Source organism: Ambystoma mexicanum, chromosome 4p (genome assembly GCF_040938575.1).
Source record: "Ambystoma mexicanum isolate Mex_15411 chromosome 4p, UKY_AmexF1_1, whole genome shotgun sequence".
NCBI classification, from domain to species: domain Eukaryota; kingdom Metazoa; phylum Chordata; class Amphibia; order Caudata; family Ambystomatidae; genus Ambystoma; species Ambystoma mexicanum.
Genome location: NC_090927.1, coordinates 1,262,966,670 through 1,262,990,013, shown reverse-complemented (window position 1 = coordinate 1,262,990,013; position 23,344 = coordinate 1,262,966,670). Strand labels below are relative to the sequence as shown.

Below are 23,344 nucleotides of genomic sequence, written 5' to 3'. Positions count from 1 at the left end.
GCTAGACCCCATGCTGGAGAACCTTTAGATAACTCTGTAGTAGCCATACAACCCGCTTTCCATAGTCTTTTTGGCAAGCATTGGATTATGAGATACATTATGTAATGGAGTGTCTGATTTCACTTGAATTGTATTGCATTTAGAGATCCAATTGCTCAAGCTTTGTCATACAATTGTTCAATTTGCAAAAAAAAAAAAAAGATATAATTATTTTGGCCTGTAGACCAAAATCAAAACAAATCATGGACATGGCACTCCAGTTGGATGGTTTAGAATATGCCGCCAGAGCTTTGCCTCGATTTTGTCCCAAGATGAATCCATAGAAGAAGTTTCTGCTGCAAAAAGTAACTGAGAAACTATTTTACCTTTATAGAGGTTCAATAGAGGCAGCATGGAAAAGTTGCCATATTTGCCATCAATTTCTTGTCTAATTGGGCAGAAAAAGGTGTAGTCATTGGTAACAGGTTCTTAAAAGATCTAATTGTGACACCAAAATATTGCAAAGTTTTTATCACTTCCGGGCATTGTTTGAGTACATTCCGTAAGTCTGAAATGTAAATATTAAACAGGGTCAGAGCCAAGACAAAGCCTTGATCCATGCTGCGAAACGTGGAAACCTCATCATAGCACCCTTAACATCAAGGCAAATTTGGATTTTAATGTCAGAATAAATATGTTCAATGATGTTAAATACGGAATAAGGGCAACCCATCCTACTCATTTTGTTCCACAGTATGGACCTACTTACTCTGTCAAATGCCTGGATGAGATCTATGAAAGCCAAGTGTAGCAGGGATAGATTTGCTGCAGCCTTCTGCTGGAAGAAAGATCAAATAAAGTTGAGAGAAGTATCGAGTCCCTTTCTGAAACCAGACTGGTTTGCGTCTCTTTTCTTGGATTCGTCAAGCCACTCTTCAAGATTCTTTATAATTAAAGTTAAAAAGAAGTTTGCTTGAAGCGTCAGGAAGAGCAATCAGATGGTCATTTAAAGGATTGTCTTTTTTGAAGATGGGAATTAAGTATGAAACCTTCAATGATTTGGGGGCACACTGACACTTTAAACTAGCTTTAAATGGGATAAATAGGATTTTTGACCACATAGATGGATTACCTTTAAATGTGACTATGGCAAGACTGTTGAGACTGGGGCTTGAGATGGATTGGTCTTAAGAATCATCTGCAAGATGACCTCCATGACAAAATCTATATGCCATGATTCGCGTGTTGCAATGAAATTACAAGAATTATGGCAATCAAATATTGCATAAAGACGAGCAAAATGAGTTTTCCATGTAGATTCCGCTATGAAATTTACTTGTGAATAAAAATAGAGGGTATCTATGTTGTTAATAACATGCCAAAGGCTTTTTTCCTGGTTAGCCTTTAAAATAGATAGCATAATTCCAGCATCTTGTTGCAACATCAGATGCCTGTGTGACCTTAGCCAGTTCTTGCATGTGTTTTTTTTTTAAACTGGTCTTTATTGATTTTCATATGTCAACATTAAGAAACAGTTGCAAACCCCCTCCCCCCCCCCCCCTTGGGGCATGATTGTCCATCTTTCGGGGATCTCATTATGCACTGAAAATACTTTAATGTTATGAGGGCACCATTGTTCCATGAAGTCTGTCTGAAGGTATTCCTGGACGCCTCCCCATTCCTTAGCAAAAACGTCCCTCGTACCTTGAATTGTGTGGGTGACTTTTTCCATCGCCATATGGGTCCATACCTTTTGAAGCCACGTAAATGTCATTGGGGTGACTTTATTTTTCCAATTTTGGGCAATTGTTGACCATGCGGCAATGAGTAATCCCATAAAGCCTCTCCTTTGTGTCCTTTTGTATTTCCGTGCTATTTCGTCTCTCATTCCACACATCCATACTCTCTCTCCCATTTGTCCAACCTCTGGGAATATCTTCCCCATCCCTCCCTTGACTTCTTCCCAGAAGGGTTTTATCCCTTTACATTCCCACCAGGTGTGCTTCCACGTTCCCACCTCCTCACACCCTCTCCAGCATTGATTTGAAGTTTTGGGGAACATTGCATGCAACCTTTCCGGGGTATAGTGCCATTGTGTTACTATTTTGATCCACATTTCCCTTGTCTGTGCTGAGCGCGTCATCTTGGGAATCAGTTTCCACAAGTCTTCCCACTGTTTTTTTTGTCGGTTCTTCCCCCAATGTTTTACCCCACTTGATCATGTAGGACCACTTGATTTCTTCCTCGTGCGAGTTTATGAAGGAGTAGAGTGTCGATACCCATTTCTTCGTCCCTGTATTGGAAATTACATATTTCTCAAACGGTGTGAGGTTTCTCATTGCTGCTTTGGCTATTTTTGGGGATTTTAGCCAGTGCCTGAGTTGTTCATATCTATATTTATCCCTTTTGGTGAGTGATGAACATGTAAAGCAGGATGCATGTGGCCTAACTTCATTGTCCGTAAACATTTCCCCTATTTTTGTGATTCCTGCCTCCTCCCATCTTTCATATGCCCCTTGTTCCATTCCTGGTGGTAATTGGGGATTCCGGCATATGGGGGTGAAATGACCCATCGAAGTGGTCATTATACCTTTACATGTTTGGCTCTCCCACGTCTCCATAGTTCTACCAGTGGTGTTCTTGCTACTGCCCTGTCTTGTTTTGCCCAAATCTGCGGTGGGTTTTCCCCCATCCATTCCCGCAGCACCTTTAGTTGCGCCGCATGGTAATATTTCTTGAAGTGGGGAAGCGCCAACCCCCCTACCCTCGTTGGTGCTGTAAGGATCATTCTAGCTATTCTCTGGGTTTTTCCTTTCCATACAAAGGATGAGATCACCTTAGATAGTGTTTGGAAAAAGGTGCTGGGGACACCCACCGGGAGAGCCTGGAAGTAGTACAGGAGCTTAGGGAGGATGGTCATCTTGACTGATTGAATCCTGCCCCACCAAGACATCATCAGAGGGTTTCAACTTTCCAAGTCTCTGCGAATGTTTGCGAGAAGTTGCGGGTAGTTTTTCCCATATAGTTGGCCTATCGTGTGCATTAAGGTTATCCCCAGGTATTTTATGCCCTCTACTGCAATCTTAAGAACTTGTAATTTAGCTTCTCTTTCTATTTTTTCCCGATCACCCGCCAGTATCGCCAGTATTAGGATTTCCGATTTTTTTCCGTTAATCTTTAGACCTGAGATGGCCCCAAATTCTTCTAACTCCCTCACCACTGCCGCTAATGTCCTCTCCGGGTCTTCTATGGTTATTAGCATGTCATCTGCGTATGCTATGACTTTGTGTTGCATTCCTGCCATTTTGATCCCCTTAATGTGGGTGGACTCCCTTATTTTCATTAGCAGGGGTTCTAGAAAGATAGCGTACAGCAATGGGGAGAGGGGACAGCCTTGCTTTGTTTCCCTAGAGATTATTACCCTTTCTGTTACCTCTCCGTTGACAGCTACTCTACTTATAGGGGAGTTATAGTTCGCTCTCACTCTTGCAATATATTGCTCCCCAAAACCCATGCGTTTTAGGACTTTGAATAGCATCGACCATTCCACCCGGTCGAAAGCCTTTTAGGCCAGTAGGTGGATGAGCCTCCTAAGATTGTCATAGGTTTGTCTGCCCGGGATAAAGCCCGATTAATCTAGGTTGATTCGTTTTGGGAGAAGCAGGGATAGCCGTGCAGCGAGGATTTTTGTGTGTATTTTAGCATCTAGGTTTATCAGGGAGATCGGTCTATACGAGGCGGGATATGTCGGGTCTTTCCCTTTTTTATGGAAGTCTAGCACCTTCGATTCATTCATTGTGGGGGTCACGTTGCCGCTTTCTTTAAGTGAGTTTAGAAGCATATTTTTTATAGAACATGGCCGTGAAGCCATCGGGGCCCGGTGCTTTACTTATTGGGAGTTCTAATATCGCTTTCTTAACTTCCTCTTCCCTTATCGGGCTATCCAGGGCCAGTCTATCTTCTTCTGAAATTTGAGGGATGAGGAGGGATTCAAGATATGTGTCCTGTGCATCTACATCCAGGAGATCTGTGGAGTACAGCTTCTGGTAGAATTCTCTAAATGTCTCTCCAATGTCTTGTGTGCGCGACAGTAGTTGTGTGCGCGACAGTAGTTCCCCTTTCGAATTTCGTATGCTCTTAATCCTTGTGTCTTTCTGTTTTGCATGGAGTTACCTTGCTAGAAGTCTGTCTGCTTTGTTTACTTTTATATAGTATCTTTGTCTTAGATAGAGTAGATTCCTTACCGCTCCATTTGTGCGCAGCATGTCTAGTTGGCCCTGCGTGTGTCTCAATGCCTTCTTTAATGCCCTGGTGGGGTGGATCAATATTTTCTCTTGAATTTCTGCAATTGAGGTCTCTAGTTCCTTCTCCCACCTGTACCTCTGTTTCTCCTTTGTAATTTTCATCGCCACCATTTTACCCCGGATGACTGCTTTGAATGCTTCCCAGACCATGCCCAAGGAGACTTCCCCCATATCGTTTTGGGTAAAGTATTCTTCTATCATTTCCCTTATGGATTCCCCAGCTATCGGGTCTTGGATTAGATCCTGGGGTAACCTCCACCTCCAGAGCCCATTTGTTTTTCCCGGGAAGTTCAGCTCTAGCCAAAGCGGGGCATGGTCCGAGAGTGCTATAGTGCCCAGTTCCAAACCCTGAATCTTACCCATGAGTCCCACTGATACCCAGAAATAATCTATCCTTGACAGAGTTGTGTACGTGAGAGAAGTATGTGTACCCCCTTTGCTCCCCCTTCAGTTCCCTCCACACATCATTTAGAGCCATATGGTCAACCAGTTTGAGGCGTTTTGAAGGTGCCCCTTGGCCATGTACATACCCTGTGCTTCTATCTAATTTTGGGTTCCATGCCAAGTTGAGATCCCCTCCCAGGATCACCTCCCCCCTTGTGAATCCTTCTAGTTTCCCCAGGAGATCCCTAAGGAAGCCATCCTGTCCCGTATTTGGTGCGTATACTGATGCTAGGGTGATGCGGTGTCCCTCTATCACCGCATTGGCAAAGGCATACCTCCCATCTTTATCTGTGAGTATATCTTCCAGTTTGGCTTCTCCCCCTTCCCTTATCGCTATGAGCACCCCAGCTCGCTTTTCGGTTGACGTTGCTTGCGCCCATATTTTGTATCCTCTTATGCAGGTTTTCTGTTTGTCCCTCGTTCTGATCTGTGTTTCTTGGAGCATAAGTATGTCCGCTCTTTCCCTTTTGAGCTGTTTCTCCAGTTTTACCCGTTTCGTTGGGTGATTCATACCCCTAATATTGAAGGTTAGAATGCATATCCTCCCCATTTTGTTATGTATTTGTGCTTTGGTCTTGGATCCCCGACCCTGCCCATTTCTCCTGTTTCATGCTCCAGCCACCCCCTTCCCTTTAACTTCCCCTCCCAACTAATAAACCTGAACCAAACAACTTGCCCCCGAGTAGGGCGAGGGTTCCTACTGATGCTAGGGCATTGCGCCCATCGCTCCCTGCCCTCCTTACACTCGGGGATGTATTTGTGGGGGATCCTAAACCCCACCTTTTCATCTGTCCTTACTGAATTCCAAGACGGTGGGTCCTTCCCGGGCCGACGTCTCCAAGTGACTTGTAGCAGTTCATTTCATTCCTCCCGCCGTCTGCAGGATCATAGTTTCGTTGTTGCCTTACGTGTGTCCTCGTCGTTCCGCCTTTTTGGGTTTTTTCAAGATAGTGTCTTGCAGCCTTCCCTTCCTGTGTTCGGCCTCCTCTGTTTGATCATTTCCCAGCCTCTTGGTTGTCTCGTTTGTTCTCCCCTTTGTTTCGACCCCTGTGATTCCTCCTCACCTTCCTGGATTCCCATTATATTGAGGCCTTCTTCCCATGTGGTCGCCCTTCTTTGTTTCCCCTCCCATGTGAACATCAGACCAAATGGGAAGGTCCATTTGTAGCGGATTTCCTTCGCCACTAATGCCTTGACCAGGGGGGCCATTGCCCTTCTTTTTTGCAGGGTCACCAGAGCTAAGTCCTGATATAGTTGTATTTCTTGCCCATTCATTGTAATGTGCCCCATTTCTCTTGCTTTCCTCAATATCTGTTCTTTTTGCGGATATGAGTAGAGAGCTACCAGGACATCCCTTGGTCTTTCTCCAGGTGCCCCCTATCTCTTTGGCCCAACCCTGTGGACACGGTCCACTCCAATTTCCTCTGTCGCTTGGGCGTCTAAGACATCTCTAAACACTTCCTTCACTGCCATCTTGAGGTCTTTGTCAAGGACAGATTCCGCCATGTTTTTTATGCGTATGTTGGACCGCCTGGAGCGGTTCTCCAGGTCCTCGCATTGAATTTCCAGGTTGTGGGTGAGTCTCACCAGTTGTTCTTGCGTTTCACTAACCTGTTGTGTTTCTTCTTCGACGCGCTGGATTGTTCTTTTGATCGTGTCCGTTCTTTCCACCAATTTGGCCATGTCCACTTTGATGTCCTGTACTACCTGCTTCATGTAATTTTTCATGGTCGTGAATTGTTCCTGTACTGTAGACATGAACTTGTCTTGTAAGTCCTGAAACCAAGTTTGCATATCCTCTCTTGAGGGAAGTTGTTGATGGAGAGTGTGGGCGTCACCTTCCCCCTGTGGGTGTTCCTGAGTTTTCCCTTTAGTTTGTGAAGAACTGTCCGACGACCACATTTGCAGGATGTTTGGTCCTGTTTTGAAGTTTGTGGTGTCTGTTGCGTGGCGTTGCCTTTCCCTTTGGCTCTTGACATAGTATAATGTCTTCTTGGGGTGCCTTATTCTTATGTGTATTTGAAGGGTCTTGTGCCAGGGTGGGTCTGGGCTTATGTGTACAGTTTCTCCCGTCTCCCTTTTGGTGGCCCACTTCCTGTAAGCAGGTGTATGCTGACTGTTCCTGGAGTCCTCTTCCCCCTTTTTAATTGGCCGGATTCCCCGCCAAGGTATTCTTCTGTTATCTCCTTACCCTTAATCTGGGTTCCCCTGTATTTGCTTTCCCTGGCGTTATGGGGGCTGGCCTTTTCAGGTTGCTGATTTGCGGGGCGGCTAAGTACCTGCTGCGGTATGGTGGTCTGATGGCGGGAGTCCCTTCACCCCCTCCTTTTGCGGTATAGTCTTTGTCCTTGCCGACCCTTTGGTGCTGGGTTATTTCTGCGTTCTTGTGGGGGAGCTGTCCCTGTGCCCCTCACATTTGCCGCTGGGCAACTGGGTGGGCCACACAGCAAAGCTTTCCATTCTTGATTTGTTATGTTCTTTTGTTCCCCCTTTCAGCTCTGTTTTGTTTTTTTTATTTTTATTGTTTTTAATTATTTATATCCGGGTGTCTCCTTCTGTCTGGAGTGCCACAGGGGATGCCAGGGGGCCCCCTGCCCGTGTTCGTTGCACCTCTACCGCGGCGTCTAAATCCCTGGGCCTTGCCTTGGGGAGCTTCCCTCGCGGGGCCTCACCTCTGCAGCCTGCTGCTGGATGCTCCGGGCGTCCCCCTCTTCGCACGTTGGAGCAGTCCTCCTGGGATTTGCTGTCTGCGCCTCCGGATCTGGTCGCGGCTATGGTGGCCCCCGCTTGGAGTGGCCCCCATCGCTCGCCACAGTCGTCCACCCGCTCGCTGGAGTGCGGGGCGGGCACGTCCCTCGGCGCTGCACGGCCCCTCCCTCCATGTAGGGGGGTTATGGAGTCTCTTGCTTTGGGGTGGGTCCGCCAGGCCCACCAGATCCGCTGCTGAGCCCCGGTTTACCTCTGGCCGCTTCTCCCTTCTTCCGCTCCGGGCAGGATCGCTGTTCGTCCCGATGGGGGAGGGGCGGTGCGTTCTCTGTCTCCGACTTGCCTGCTGCAGTGGCCCCGAGGTGTGAGGGCTTCGGTGGGGAGGTTATTGTGTCGGCGGGAGGGTTTTCTCTCCGATCTGCTCTCTACAGCATTACTTGTGTGCTTATTTTCGGCGGTCCGGGCGGAGAGCGTCTCAAGCACGTCTCTTCGCCCCGGCGGCCATCTTGGAATGCCTGCATGTGTTTTTTTAGATGTTTTTGCGACTGCATGGAGTCGTTTTTTTGACATAGCTGTGTCAAATTGTATTTGAGAGCCCTTTTATTTTCATGGACTACGTTGTCTAAGCAATGTGTTGGAATGATACAGGTGTAATTGTTGTTCCAGCCATTATTCCTTTATAAAGTTGCTTAAAAGAAGATTTAAGGCCTCCAAGAGTTTACATGAGTCTGTAAGTACATCAGAATTTGTATTTAGAAACCTGTCTATATTATCATTGAAGTTGTCAACAATCTGGGGGATCCATATAAGTTTTGTAGGCTGATTGTTGACCATTACACTTTTACAAGCCCGACATTTCTATTGATATGTTTATTAATAGTGAAAATGGTAGTGTTGCATGATGTCTGGCAGCGGGATCGATTACTTCAGAGTTCCTACGGCTGTCCCACATACAAGAGGACAAGAAAACAAATTGATTATGGAAGAAGCCACACCTCTAGACAAAATAGGTCAAGTGACAGGAGTCAAAATTGCCATTCCCATTCAATACAGTTAGCCCCCATAAGTTTATTCCATTTTTATTTAGAGGCCACATGACACAAACCAACTCCATTGAATGAGGAGTGTATACATAAAGAATTAAAATCAGCAGCAACAGGGATTTCCCCCATTGTGCCGTCCAACCACGGTTATATGATGTTGGCAAGTGAATCAAAGAAGAGGATTTGGTTGGCAACAAGGGGGTTCCAATAAATATTTAGTAACAGATAATCCTGCCTGGAGCCCAACTTAGGGTCCCACCAGGAAAGATTAACCGTTAGAAGGTAGTTTGCACTTGTGGACAACTTGTCACATTGAATCGGAAATTTGAAACGTATGGCCGTTAATAGACTGTTTGTTTGCCGGCTACCCCACTAAGCAGCGCAGAAAAAAACTTCATAGCCAACAAACAAATGTTTGTCCAAAAGCCAGGTTTCCTGAAGTAATAACAACATGTCAAATTCAGACAAATTAATAGACTTCTTTGTAGAGTTAAAAAGATGAAAGTGCCATTGAGTGTTCCATGAAATGAAACACAAGAAAGACAAGATAAGCAACTCAGCCTATCATAGAGCCTAGCGTACAGCAGATTCCGAGTTGTGTAGGGCAAGCAGTGCTGAGGTCCAGGATGAAGGAAATTATTGATGTGGACAGTCAGTTTATAGTCATGGGGCTTCATTACAACCCTGCCTGTCCGGAAAGAACGGTGGTGGTAAAACCGCCACCACCGTTGTTTCCGGACCGGCTGATTTAGAGTCCTGCAGGCGGGAGGTGTCACTCTCGCCAGGTCTGACCTGGCGGGTTTAACACTACCCGCCTGCAGGCGGACATGGAAACACCGGCTCCGTCATAGACGGAACCAGTGTTTCCATTGTCCCCATCCCCATGGAGTCCTACAGGACTCCATGGGAATGGGGACTTAGAGAATTCCGCCTCCGAAATTACCGGGTCACTGGAGTCGTAATGCCCCGGTGATTCCAGGAATCACAGAGGTGGAATGGTAATATGGGTCCGGCGGTTACCGCCGGACTCGTAATGAGGCCCATGGTTTTTGTACATTCCATTTAATAGTGTATTCAATTGTGATTTATGAAATGTTTGCTTCAAGGGATGTCATTTGAAAACGGAACTTCAGGGGTTTGGTAGTGATAGCTGAAGATGTCATACCCCAGGGATAATAAGAAAGAAGCTTCCTCAAGTAAGATCGCTACCAGCACTTTCAACAAGAAATGATCTATTACCCTGCCATCTCTCTGTGCAGATATGAATTCCACTTTTTCAATGTTTTTGAATGTGATCATTCGTAGTCGAGGGATATCAAAGAATATTGTGGTGGTTTAGGTACTAAATAATTGTTCCAGACAGACCTGATAAGTGTTCTGGTAAATTTGAGAACATGGCTCTTGCGCATAGGAGTATTGCAAGGAATCAGCACTTAGACTGCGGTTTTATAGTGGGCTCCCTTTTCCTCCATTGTTAGAAAACGAGACACCAATTTAGTAATGGATATGAATATGTCCTATGTAAAGCGCTTTAGATTGATGAGAGTAATGTAATGTTTGATGGAGCTCTTGGACAGAGGTAGTAGTAGGCATTGAAAGAGAAGTTGATTGCTCTTGCAATGGCTCTCTTCCTGTGCTCTTAATTTAGTTTGAGTTCTTCTGTGATTTTGCCTCCTTAGGAGATTGGGGACTGGAAGTCAAACCAGAAACTTCCAACAGAGACTTGATTTATTGAGGAATTTCCTGGAACCCAAGTTCTTACGGGCAGAAAGGTTCTTCACATTTTCCGGACCAATTTATTTTCGAGGAACCTTGTAGATCCTAATTATCTTCAGTAACCGGGCGTTCCTAATCTTTTGCCGAAGTAGGCACTGAAAAAGTTGCTGAACACAGAACCTTAGAAACAAATACTGATGGTGCATAGGAGAGGCAAGAGTTTGATTTTGAGAGAAAGAAACAAGCCTGTTTTCATGGCCCATATCGTTTGGCGATACTTGAAGTTTAGCACAGATTCCCTCCACAAAGTTTCCTTTCAAATGGATTGTGTTCAAGAGTGATTTATGATCTTTACATTCCTTGTTAATATTCTCATACAATTTCACTAATGAGTTCAGGACTAAGTTCAAAGCAATCAATGAAGAGTGACCTCCCACCTCACAAGGAGGAAACTGAGGAGGAAAAAGGGTCCTGGGCGTGGATTCATAGGAGTAAGCAGAAGATCAAAGGTGTGGGAATTGTTGGTTAAAAATAGCTAAGGCGGTCCACTAGGGTCTTCTCTTATATTGTTGTTGGCATCAGAAGGCGGCAGCGTAGAAACCCTAGTAGGAGTAAACAAGGTTTCCGGAGGTTAGCTTTACAATTGTCTAAAGGTTCTTTCCCCGCCAGTTACGCATTGATTGCCTTTGGCGCTAAGATTGTGTCTGATGGTCCAGGTACAAAAAGAACATCACACTCCAATACAGTGGGCCTCATTACGAGAATGGATGTAATGAAAATAGGAAGGCGGAATGGTATTATCGGCATCGTTAACGGGTCCAGGCCATTACGACCTAACAACCCGCCAATACCGCCACCGCCCGTACCGTGCCCCTTCATACCGGCTCGCGCGCGTACACGCGCACCTTCGTGGAGTAAATACCGGGATGCCGGTAATTGGAGAACATCACAACTCATGCGGGCATGCAATTACCGGCATCCCGAAGGCGGTAATTAGGGCCTGCACGATGGCGGCCATACAGGCATTGCGGACCACCCATAAACAGCAACCTGCAGTCAAGGTAACTGCACACAATCACCACAGGTGGAGTCAATGGAGCCTGTCCCAGCATAAAAGGAGTACACCCACACATCACACCCCTTCCCACACCAAAATGATACCACTAGCTGTTGCAATCATGGGGCTGGAGGACATGCCTGTACTGCTACAACTACAGCAACTACAACAACTACAGCAGCAACAACAGGCAGCACAGAGGAGACGCAAGAGGAGAAGGAGGGTGAGACAGGCCCAGCAATTACCACCAGTGCAGCCAGTAGTACCTCGTAGGCAGCCACCAATCCCTCGCATCAGACCCAGTACATTCAATCTAACCCCTGAGCAGATCCACACCCTGTACCGGTTGGACCGAGACACCATCACCACCATTGTGGACATGATACATGACGACATTGAAATTCGCATTGCCATCCCCCCGCTACTAAAGGTGGTGTCTGTGCTCCACATCCTGGCCACAGGCACCTAGCAGCACACAGTGGGCCAGCTGCATGGTATATCACAACCACTCTTTTCACGCATGCTGACCCAAGTGCTGGATGCCCTCCTGAAGCACGCTAGCACCCACATATCCCTACCACGGACTGCCCAGGAGATTGCCAACACCAAATTAGGCTTCCATGCACTGGCAGGCATGCCCAATTGCGTCGTTGCCCTCGACTGCACCCATGTTGAATTGGTAGTCCCTCATGCCATAGAGGCGGTGTACCACAATCGCAAGCAATACCACTCCATCAATGTGCAGATGGTATGTGACTCCAGAAAGATCATCATACATTGTTGTGCCCAATATCCCGGATCGACACATAATTCCATGGTGCTGCATAACTCCACGCTACCCAGTCACATGGAGCGACATGCTGGACGACGTGCCTGGCTGCTTGGTGAGTTGCCTGACTGGCCCATGGCAGTGAATCGGGGTTGTGATGTGGTGGGATGCAGGCTCCACCTGGGTGGGAATGGGGCGGGTGATGCATACTCCACCTAGGTGGGAATGGGGGGGGTGCATACTCCACCTGGGTGGGAATGGGGGGGGGGTGCATACTCCACCTGGGTGGGAATGGGGGGGGGGATGCATACTCCACCTGGTTGGGAATGAGCGGTGAGTGGACAATGCACTTAGAGCTAAACACTTCTGACCTGAACCTCCCAACCCGAACATGACACATCACTGCCACACATTGGACCAATGCCGTACATCAATGACAACATGTAAGATGCCCAACCAGGCCACCAGGGGTCTGTCAAGCGATGCATGACTGAACATGATTACAACTGTGCCAATGTGGCCAGTGTGATTAGGCACAGTGTAGCATACACTGTAATCATGGGAGGCAAGACATTGTTCCGCATCTACAGTACATCCGTATCAGCATGCAAGTTAACACCCTGCATCATCTGTACAACACCATCCAGACTAGCAGACCATATTGCAGTACACAATGCATCCAAATAATCTCAGTGCATACGTACAGGGACATGTGCATGTCAACAGCAAATAGCTGCGGCCATAGCTGTGAATCCTGAAGGTGGCAGCTCAGAATGACTCACACAGACCTCTCTGTACTCCCATGCAGGTGATGGAGGATATCCCTTGAAGCCGTGGCTACTTACCCCCGTGCGGAACCCGCGTAACAGCCATGAAGAGGAGTACAATTGGGTACATATCCGTGCCCGTGTTGTGATTGAGCAGACCTTTGGCCTGTTGAAGGCGCGATTCCGCTGCCTAAGCAGATCTGGTGGATCACTCCTTTATAGGCCTGAGAAGGTGGCAAGGATCACCATGGCCTGTGTCATGCTGCACAACATGTGCTTCCGGAGAAATGTACCACTGCCACCTGACATTGACATGCATGCACCGGGTGAGGATGATGAGGATGAAGATGGAGGAGAAGCAGCACCCGTGCCAGTACGTGATGCACAAGATGGACGTGTTGTACGCCAATCACTGATTGACGAATACTTCTGACACACAGGGGCATTGATGGATGTGTGTCACTACTACACTGAACACTGGGTCCATGTGGACATGCACACAGGGAATGTGGGGAGGTGGGCACTGCGCACTGACATGAATGAAATGAATACACACGAAATGAACAATGTCCAGGCATTGAATGATTTTGTACACAGCGGGTGTATTAATATAAACTACAGAAAAGTGCTACCCCCCCACTACACCAAAACACCCCATAACCCCAATGAACACCCCATACCCCCAATGAACACCCCATACCCCCCAATGAACACCACCGACACCATGTAACCCATTGTTGTCCAACACTATTTTTGTCCTTTCTTGCTCTCCGGGGGCAGCATTTCTGACTGCCTCGCACTCCGCCTTGTCTGACACACAGGGCTGGAGGGTGCAGAGGAATCGGCTGTGGAGGATGTGGGTGTGGTGGATGGGGTGGTTGCCGTAGGGATTGCCACGGCTGGCACGGGTTGTTGCTGCTGCATGTGCAGTAGGATTGAGGTGAGGACCTGTGTGGCAGCCCCCAGACTGTCTCGCATCATCACCGCAGAAGCATTGATGGCGGCAGTGTTCCCCGCAATGGCCTGCGCTATCTCCCGCCTTGTGTCCTCGTCCTCAGCAACATACTGTCGTACAAGTTCCAGCATGGAGTCCTGCCTTGCCTCCACACTTGCTAGCTGTGCCTCAAGGTTGGTGGGAGCAGCAGTAGTTGAGGGTGCTGCGACAGGGCATGCATTGGCAGGACTGGCCTCGGGGGTGGTGGTGAGGTCTGAGCTGTGGAGTGCAGGATCTGCAATGGTGCTGGTGGGTTTGTCCTGAGTGTGGAGTTGGGGGGTGGACAGGGGTCTTGGGGAGTGTGGACATGCCACATGTATCAGCCCTTCCTCGCCCACATACTCCTCTGCTCCAACTTCAATGTCGCTTTGTGGGGCAGTGGCAGCTGTCTCGCCCACTGAACTGGTTTCTGCCGAATGGGTGCCACTGGCCTCAGCTTCTGCTGGTGTTACCAGCTCTGTTGTTCCGGTGTCAGGCGTAGCTGTGGGGCCGTCATGTGCGGGCATGGCCTGGGCACTCGCCCTGGGTTTTGGTGTGGCCTGCGAGGCTGCCCCGGAGGTGGTTTTGCCTGTGGCAGTTGTCTTGGGCCGGGATGTGGATGCCCTTGTGGGTGTTTCTTCACTGGCATTCTCTCCATCGGTGCCTGGGGGGGGTAGAAGAGATGCAGGGCATCAGTGATGGTGTTACATGCAAGATGCATTATATGGTGCTGTGGAGAATTTCATTTATCATGCATTCATATCTTACAGGTGTGTCACACAGGGTAGTTTGAAGGGGGCATTTTGGCATTTGCTGTGACGTCTCAATTCAGGAATGCTGCATGGCAGGTGGCATGCCGCTGTATTGGGGTTTGTGTGATGTATTACATGGGCACGGTCCGTGTGTGTTGGCTGCCTGTTGGTAATGCGATTGGCACTCAGCATGCATTTCAGTGTGGCAGGGCTTGGGCCTCCATCTGGACATGGATATGTTGATGTGTGTGTTGGGACATGCATTGCCTTGCCTAGACTCTATTCCAGATCACTTGTGCTAAGTCATGGTTTCCCCTACTGGGGTCTGCAGGGTCACTTACCTCCATCTCCAGATGTTGCGGCACCCATCTCCATCTCCCGGAAGCCCTCGATGGACTCCATCTGGATGAAGGTACTGCACGTCTCCTCCCAGCGCATTAGTTTTGTGGGTGAGTGGGCACCCTCGCCTGTGGCCATGGCCTCCCTCCTATTGCTGGCCAGGATGTTCCGTACCCTAAGGCGGAGGTCGTCCCACCTTTTCTTACAGTCTTTGACTGACCGTGGGGTGGTGCCGACCGCAGAAACCTTACGGGCTACCTCCTCCCAAATCTCCTTTTTCCTTAGCTGCACCTACCTTTTGAGGTTGTGCGTGTTTATCTCCTCAGCATGGGCAGCAAGGGTGCCCGCCAACATGTTGAGTTCTTCATCAGAAAAACGCTTCTTGCGCAGGCGGCGGTTAGATTTTCTGCTTGCCTTGGACATGTTGATACGGAAGGCCCTGGTCTCTCCTGTGCAACAGTGGTGGTTTGGGAGGATTGTAATGGATTGTGTTTTTAAAGATGGCCGCCGGCGCATTTCCCGTTCCGACGCAATGACATTACTTCCGGGTCCGGTATTACGAGCCCGGTACTAGCATGATGTTATTACCGGGTCGGTATTAAGGGGTGCCTCCTAGGCGGAGGCGGTATCGGCGGGTCCCGTGATGGCGCTATCGGGGGGTTGGAGGGCCTTTAGCAGCATGGCGGTATGGCCATTACCAGCATGGGGGTTCAGGCGTGCTCGCGCACTCGTTATCAGCCGCTATTAGCGGCGTCACACGAGCATGGACCCGCTGGTTCCTCCATGCCGGTAATGACCCTGTTTTTAGCGCACTTCTCGTAATGAGGCCCAGTGATGTCACTTGGGTTGCAAAGGTAGCTGGTAATTCTTCCCTGTACTGTCTTCCCTGTTTTGGGTTTTGTAGCTTGGGACGTAAATGAGACCAGTTTAGGAGTTGTCGGTGCAGGAGCAACAGAGACTGTTTGGATAAATACTATATTAGTAGCTGAGGATTGGTGCTGGTCACCCGTGGCGAAGGATTTACTACGAAGAGCATACATGTACAATATATTTCCTTTTTATAGGGCCCTGGCCCATCCTCGTTCTAGCTTAAGAACTCAGGTGTGTCTCTCAATGGAGCCGATACAGAGATTGACTGATGGGCCCCATCCCTCGGGATGGCCTACAGTTTTATAGTAGCACTTGGGCTTGCTTAATCCCTCCTCATGGGCAGTCAGCATTTTGATTGGCAGACCCCTGCCGAGCCATCGAGAAGGACTCCCTGTTACGCTCACCTGGCTCCCACAGAGGCGTCGATCGGAACTGGACAGCTGCGGTCTTCACCAATGTGACGTGTAGGGCCGAGATGACGGACTGGACTGGCCGACCTAGCTTCGTTTGCTTGGCCCGTAGGAATATTCTTCTGCAAATGGAGAAAGGGAATTAACCACCCGTGGAGTTGAGCGTAAATCCCCCCACCCCCGCTGTTCTCCCCACAGATCGCCTTTGATGTCCCCTCTTATAGTCTCACGGGATGGTTTGAAAATATGAGCTCTCCATCCTGCATTGAGCGCAGGGGCGCGTTGATAACCAGTTGCTTCACTGGCTCGAAGGAATTGGTGAGTTCCAGAACAATATTGACTCCGAGATTCCCGGCAAGATGCCGTAAGTATAAAGTTCGTAAGATTTCAAATGCCTGACTAACTCTTGTCCGATTCCTTGCAGGTTGCAGCTTGACCCTAATGAAAAGTTCCTTGTGGCAACCGGTAGTATTCTGGTAAGGATTTGTATTTTCCAACACAGTTCAATAAAATAATGTCAATATGTAACCTGTTGCTTTCTCCCTTATTCAGGCGCTGAGAGAAAGTATGAAGTCTTGGGGAATAATACCTCCGGCGGTAAAATCAGGTAAGTCTATTGTGGTGAGGAGGGTTCCCCTTGTTAGTCCCTTTGTTTCACCTTGCTGTCCTTTTGTTTCCCCTTAGTGGACGGGGTTCGGCCAAGATGCAGTGGAAGCTGCGCCGACCCGTGAAGAGGAATAGTACCCCCGGTGGTAAAATCAGGTAAGTCTATGGGGGGGGGGTAACTAATATTCCTCTGTGTATTCCCTTGGCTCACCTTGCTGTTCTTGTCTTCTCCTTAGGTGCCGGAGTGCGGCGGGAACATGCAGGAGGATGCGGTGGAATGTGAAGATGCTGCGAAGGCCGGTGAGTTCAGCGCGGCGCTGCAGCAGGCGAGGCGACGCGCATAAAATAACTTTCTTCCAGCTCGAAGGCGCGATGGATCGGGAATTCAGGTAAGGATTAAAGGTATTGCTCTTGTTCTAACCTTTTCTCCTTCTTTCTCCCTTTTTCTGGGAGCTCCAAACTCGAGGCGGGCGTGCCAGAAGGCTGGATGCAGACTTGCAGGCACGGTGAGTGTTACGCTGCTGGATGCAGAATAACGCAAAGCGTGTGCTGCTCTTCAGGCGTGGTTTAAATAGCCTCCAAAGTAGTCCCAGGTAAGTATTCCTCCCCAGCCCCGCCCGAGTAAAAAATAGTCCATAAGTAAAGTAGTCCCTTCCAAGCCTCTTTTGGCTTGGAGCTCTTGCAGCATGGTCTGCATCAGGTAAGTTTGCAGCATGGTCTGCATCAGGTAAGTTTTAATCTATGAGCCTGGCGCCTATGGCGCCAGGACTGACTCTCCATAAGAGACTGGTGCCATAGGCGCCAGGACTGGACCCAAATAGCCCCTAGCAGGGGTTGTTGGGCTTGCTTCGGATAACTTGATGCCTGCTTCCGGGGATGCTGGACGTGGTCTGGGTCCCCGGGGGTAGGCATCATGACACTCCCTTAGCCTAAGAGACCTTTGCGTGTGGAGAACTTGTGAAGTGATTTAACTGTTCAATCATTGTCTTGAAGTCCCATGCCATCCTTACAATGGTCTGGGATGTGAGTAGATAAAGGTTTTTTCCGCCATTGCATGTGATCAGTGCATCCACTCGAGGAGTGTTAGCCATGCAGGCCCTACCAGCTCCGTGGGAGCATCCCTCAAAATGGGTTCACTTAAAGGAACAGCAGTTTCTAAGGCAGCAATGTGACACAAATTGCCTCCCACTTGTTGTATGGTTAAAGTAGCTAGGGGATCCTCAACACGCCACCTCTGGGCCCAGCCTCACCTGGCTTGTGGTGGCACCCTGTCCGCACGGTGGCGCCACCATTCACTAGTAACGTCTGACATGGAACTTAGGCCCGCAGTCTACATCCGGAGCCTAGTCCAGTTTGTTTGAACCATTCTGGTGTGCTTCCCCTTATGCTAACACTTTTCACCCTCCTTCCCCCATTTCCTAAAAGGCAGTCCCAGGTGTATTGGTTTTAGAAGTTATAACAGTCGGTTATTGCGCACGACAGCTAAAATAAAGTTCTTACTCCTTGTTGTTGAATTAATTTCGTATTTTTTTATTAGTATTGTGGTTTCCAAAACAAGGTTCTCTCAAATTTCTGATCACATTAATTTGTTGTTAAATCAAAAATCCCAAGTGTATCATGTATTACTCTAAACACAATTCTCTTGAAGTTTCAATCTCATAAATTTGTTGTAGTATCAAAAATCTCTTTATATCAATTAGCCCTCTACCTGTATTTCACCACAATTTTATATGCGGATCATCAGGAAGTCAATGATTTCAATTTATATTTTGAACTGAAAAATAAATGAAGAAAAAAGGAAAAACCATTCAAGTTTATGTCACTAGCCCAAAGGTGTGCACATTTGTGTTATCTATATGGTCATGAATTATATTCATATATCGACTCACCATGATGGATATGTTCTCACATTTTTTTTATTTTGTTTTACTATACACGGTTATGCTTCAGAATATATATTTGGTGTGGTCTGAATAGAAATACATAGCCATTTGCTACTTGTGTGTGCCTATACAATTAGAGGATTCTAATATGCATCATAGTTAATAATAAAGATTGCCCACGCTTACAGCTCAGGAAGTCTTCATTCTATTAAAGACAAGGAGGCGAGCATTATGTTTTACTTTCTTTATTACTGCCATGATAGCTTTTCAACTTATAACTTTTAAAACTGTAACATTTGTGCTTTTTTACTCAATACATGAAAAAACTGCAAATCCATGGTTTAAAAGTTCCAAACAAAATATTTTTTCCTTTGAGTCCAACTTAAAACTGAGACTCCCATGATCCTATGGGGTCTGGTAGTCCTGACCTCTCCTCCTGCACCTATCAGCTCGCAGGTTAGCCTATAAGAACCCCCAACTCCAGGTCCTTTCCTCTTTCTTTTCCATTCCAAATCCCTGAAACAAACTCAAACAGTTTTATGGTCGACCAACAACCACCACCAACGGAACTGTGAACTATGTCCTTGAACTGCAACTGCCCGGAATTCTATGGGCGACTGGGACGTGTCCTCGCATCAATCACTTCTTGCTTGCGATCAGGCTGCTTTCTGGTCGTTTCCTATGAGAAACGGAGAAGAATCCATAAGGGCCGGTATCAAGACAAAGTTGAACACTCAATACATGATACATAAGTTCATCTTTCGTCATCATCTAGGTGGGATATAATGCTCGCCTCCTTGTCTTTAATAGAATGAAGACTTCCTGAGCTGTAAGCGTGGGCAAGGAACAATTTACTTACCTGTAACTGTTGTTCTCAAGCATGGGTCTGGCATGGATTCACATGCTCATGAATATTCCCCGTTGTCAGGCTGGGAATCCTCGGTAAAGAAAAAACCAGTATCAGTTTCGTTTCTGATCTGTCTTTCGTAGTAGTAACCAATCAATGATCTCTGCGTCATACTGACCACAGCCAATGACTGCCCTCTACCTAAGCCCCGCCTCTGGCAGCCATCTTCAGATTTGGTAGCACGTGAAGTGGCAGTATGACCAAGTGAAGAGCCGCAGAGGGGTAGGCGGGAGGGTTCGCATGTGAATCCATGCCAGACCCATGCTGGAGAACAACAGTTACAGGTAAGTAACTTGTTCCTTCTCCAGCATGGGGTCTGGCATGGATTCACATGCTCATGAATAAAGAATACATAGCAGTACACACATGCACAACCACGGGAGGTGGCAAAGGCTCAACATTAAGCATTACATCAAACTCAACATTAAGCAAATCTTACCTCCTCACCAGGCTCACCTTAGGCGAACAGGTTGCGCAGCACTGCTTGGCCGACCCTGGACTCCTCCCTGGAATCCCGATCGACGCAGTAGAATTTCGTGAAGGTGTGCGTCGACCTCCACGTAGCAGCCCTGCAGATGTCCAGCAAGGGCACACCAGATAGGAACGCCGTGGTAGCTGCGATCGCTCTGGTGGAATGGGCTCTCGGACGGCCAGGCAGCGGTCGGTTTGCCAACCGATGACAGTACATGATACAGCCGGAGAGCCATCTGGAAATGGAAGCCTTCGAGAGAGCCTTCCCCTGATTGACAGGTCCAAAATTCACAAAGAGTTGTGACGTCTTCCGAAAACACTTTGTGCGGTCCACGTAGAACTTCAGCGCTCTAGCCACATCCAGCGAGTGCAAAGTCCTTTCAGCCGGCGACAAAGGCGACGGGAAGAAAACAGGCAACACCAAGGGTTCGTTGAGGTGGAAGTCCGACGGCACCCTGGGCATGAAGGAGGGGTGCGTCCTGAGCACTACCCTCGTGTCGTGAAAAGTCAAGTACGGGGCCTTGCAGGAAAGGGCCTGGATCTCTCCCACCCGTCGTGCGGAGGTGATGGCCACAAGAAACGCTGTTTTCCACGACAAGAACTTCAACGGAGCCGAGTGCAGAGGCTCGAACAGAGGTCCCATGAGCTTGGTCAGCACCACGTTGAGCTCCCACGCCGGGGCCGGAGCCTTCACCGGCGGGAACGATCTGAACAGTCCCTTCATGAACTCTTTCACCAGACGATGAGACCACAAAGACGTCCGCCCCGTGGTTCTGGTGTATCGGGAGATCGCAGCAAGATGAATCTTGATGGACGCGTGCGCCAGTCCAGCTTTGGCCAGCGTCAGTAGGTACGGCAGTACTTGGCGGGCCGTAATCCGTAGAGGGTTAATCTTCTGTGCGTGGCACCAGACAGAGAACCTCTTCCATTTGTGTCCGTAGCATTTAAGAGTTGAGGACGCCCTGGCCTTTGCAAGAACCTCTCTGCAGTCGGCCGGTATGTCGTATCCTCCAAACTCTAACGCTGCAGGAGCCAGGCCTGCAAGTTCAGCGACTTCGGGTCGTGATGGAGGATGGCGCCTCCTTCCCTGGAGAGAAGATCCGCGTCCACTGGCAGCTTGATTGATGGGGACGCTGACAAGTCCAGAAGGTCCGGGAACCATATCTGCCTCGGCCACGCAGGTGCGACGAGGATCATCCTGCACCGTGACCTCTTGAGCTGGTTGATGAGCCGGATCAGCAATGGCAATGGAGGGAACGCGTATAGAAACAGGCCCTCCCAGGGGAACGAGAAAGCATCGCCCATGCTCCTCGGCTGGGGAAACCTGCTGGCGAACCTCCGGCACTCGGAGTTCGTCGCAAACAGATCGATCTGGGGTGTGCCCCACCGTCGGAAGAGGCGGTCCACTAGATCCTGTCGTAGTTCCCACTCGTGGCACGAGCGCAGCTCCCTGCTGAGTGAGTCGGCAATGGTGTTTTTTATCCCTGCCAGATGAAACGGCACCAGAAACATCCCTTGGGCGACGGCCCAATGCCACAGATCCTGCGCCTCCCTGGACAGGGCTGGGGACCTGGCTCCGCCCTGTTTCCTGATGTAGAACATGGTGGTGGTGTTGTCGGTGAAGATCCTCACCACCTTGCCCTTGAGGGACGGAAGGAAGGACCTGAGGGCCCAAAACACTGCACGGAGCTCCAGGACGTTGATATGGAAGGCCTCTCACGTGCAGATTTTCGGTGTGCGCTCCCAACCCTTCCAGGGAGGCATCCGTGGTCACTGTCTCCTGGTGGCCGGGGGTCTGGAAGTCCATGCCCGCCGTCAGATGCGCGCGGGTGCCCCACCACCGGATCGCTCGTCGGAAACTCTCGTCAAGTGTGATCCTCTCCTCGAAGCTGCCCGTCGTCTGGATCCAGCGCGCGTCCAGGAACTCCTGCAACGGGCGCATCCAGAGCCTGCACAGGGGGATGAGGTAAATGCAAGAAGACATCATTCCGAGGAGGTACTTGATGGACCTCACTCTGGCCGCGTCCGCAACCAGCATCCGCTGCACCTTGCCCAGAATGGCCCTCGTCCTTTCCTCCGACGGGGAGGCCAGAAGCGACACTGTGTCGAGCTTCGCTCCCAGAAACAGTGCGTCTTGCGTGGGCACCAGGTGGGACTTGGCGTAGTTTACGGAGAATCCCAGGTCCGTGAGAAGTTGGACGGTCCTTGCCGTGTGCTCCACGGCGAGCTCCCTCGTCTTGGCTCGGATGAGCCAGTCGTCCAGGTAGGGGTAGACGTGGATCCCCTCTCGGAGCAGCTGCGCCGCCACCGGTGCGAGGCACTTGGTGAACACCCTGGGTGCCGACCTTAGTCCGAAGGGAAGGGCTCTGAACTGATAGTGACGCCCTTGGACCACGAACCTGAGAAACTTTCGGTGTCCCTTTAGGATGGGAATATGGAAGTAGGCATCCTCCAAATCCAACGACGACAGGAAATCGCCCTCCTCCAGCTGACCCAGGACGTGTTGGAGGGTGACCATCCGGAACTTCTGTGCCTTGATGAATTTGTTCAGTCGTCGTAGGTCCAGGATGGGACTTCCCTTCCAGCCAGTTGGCGAGATGTTGATGGCGGTCCTTCATGGTCCGCTCCGACATATTGCCGCAAAATGCACAGTCCTTCTCCACGTGCGTCTTGTCCTCATGTAGGCAGTAAAGACAAAAGGAGTGTTCGTCCTCCTTAAAGACATTCTGAAGCTGGCATCCAGGGCAGACCCTGAACAGCTTTCCGGGCGTCAAGCTTCCCTTCTCCTGGGCCATGTCCGAGATGGGCCTGAGAAACTTCTGGAGTCCTCCAAAAGCGTAGCTCGACGAAATCTTCACCCTTGAGGGGCGTAGACGAATCCGAAACGGGTCCCCGTTGATCGGATGAAGGATCGGTGGAGCTTGAGGCTCTTTTTGACCGAAAAAATTGAAGTTTTTGAGAAAAAACGTGAAAAAATAGCACTAACGCTCGAGAGCAATAGCACGAGGATCCCAACACTTGAACGTGCGGTAAAAATCTGAAGATGGCTGCCAGAGGCGGGGCTTAGGTAGAGGGCAGTCATTGGCTGTGGTCAGTATGACGCAGAGATCAGTGATTGGTTACTACTACGAAAGACAGATCAGAAACAAAACTGATACTGGTTTTTTCTTTACCGAGGATTCCCAGCCTGACGACGGGGAACATTCATGAGCATGTGAATCCATGCCAGACCCCATGCTGGAGAATCTTTATTCTATGACAAGACAGGAGGCTCGCATTATGCTTGTTCAAAGCTCGCCACCACTCTATTTGTTATGTCAGACACAGGTTTGAAGTAAAATGTCTTAT

At 49.0% G+C, this 23,344-nt stretch overlaps 1 protein-coding gene across 3 annotated transcripts in view; it reads right to left on the bottom strand.

Annotated features, from left to right (window-relative positions):
- WDR27 (WD repeat domain 27) overlaps nt 1-23,344 on the bottom strand; it is a 2,413,256-nt gene that overhangs the window by 1,693,792 nt on the left and 696,120 nt on the right. The window lies entirely within an intron of this gene.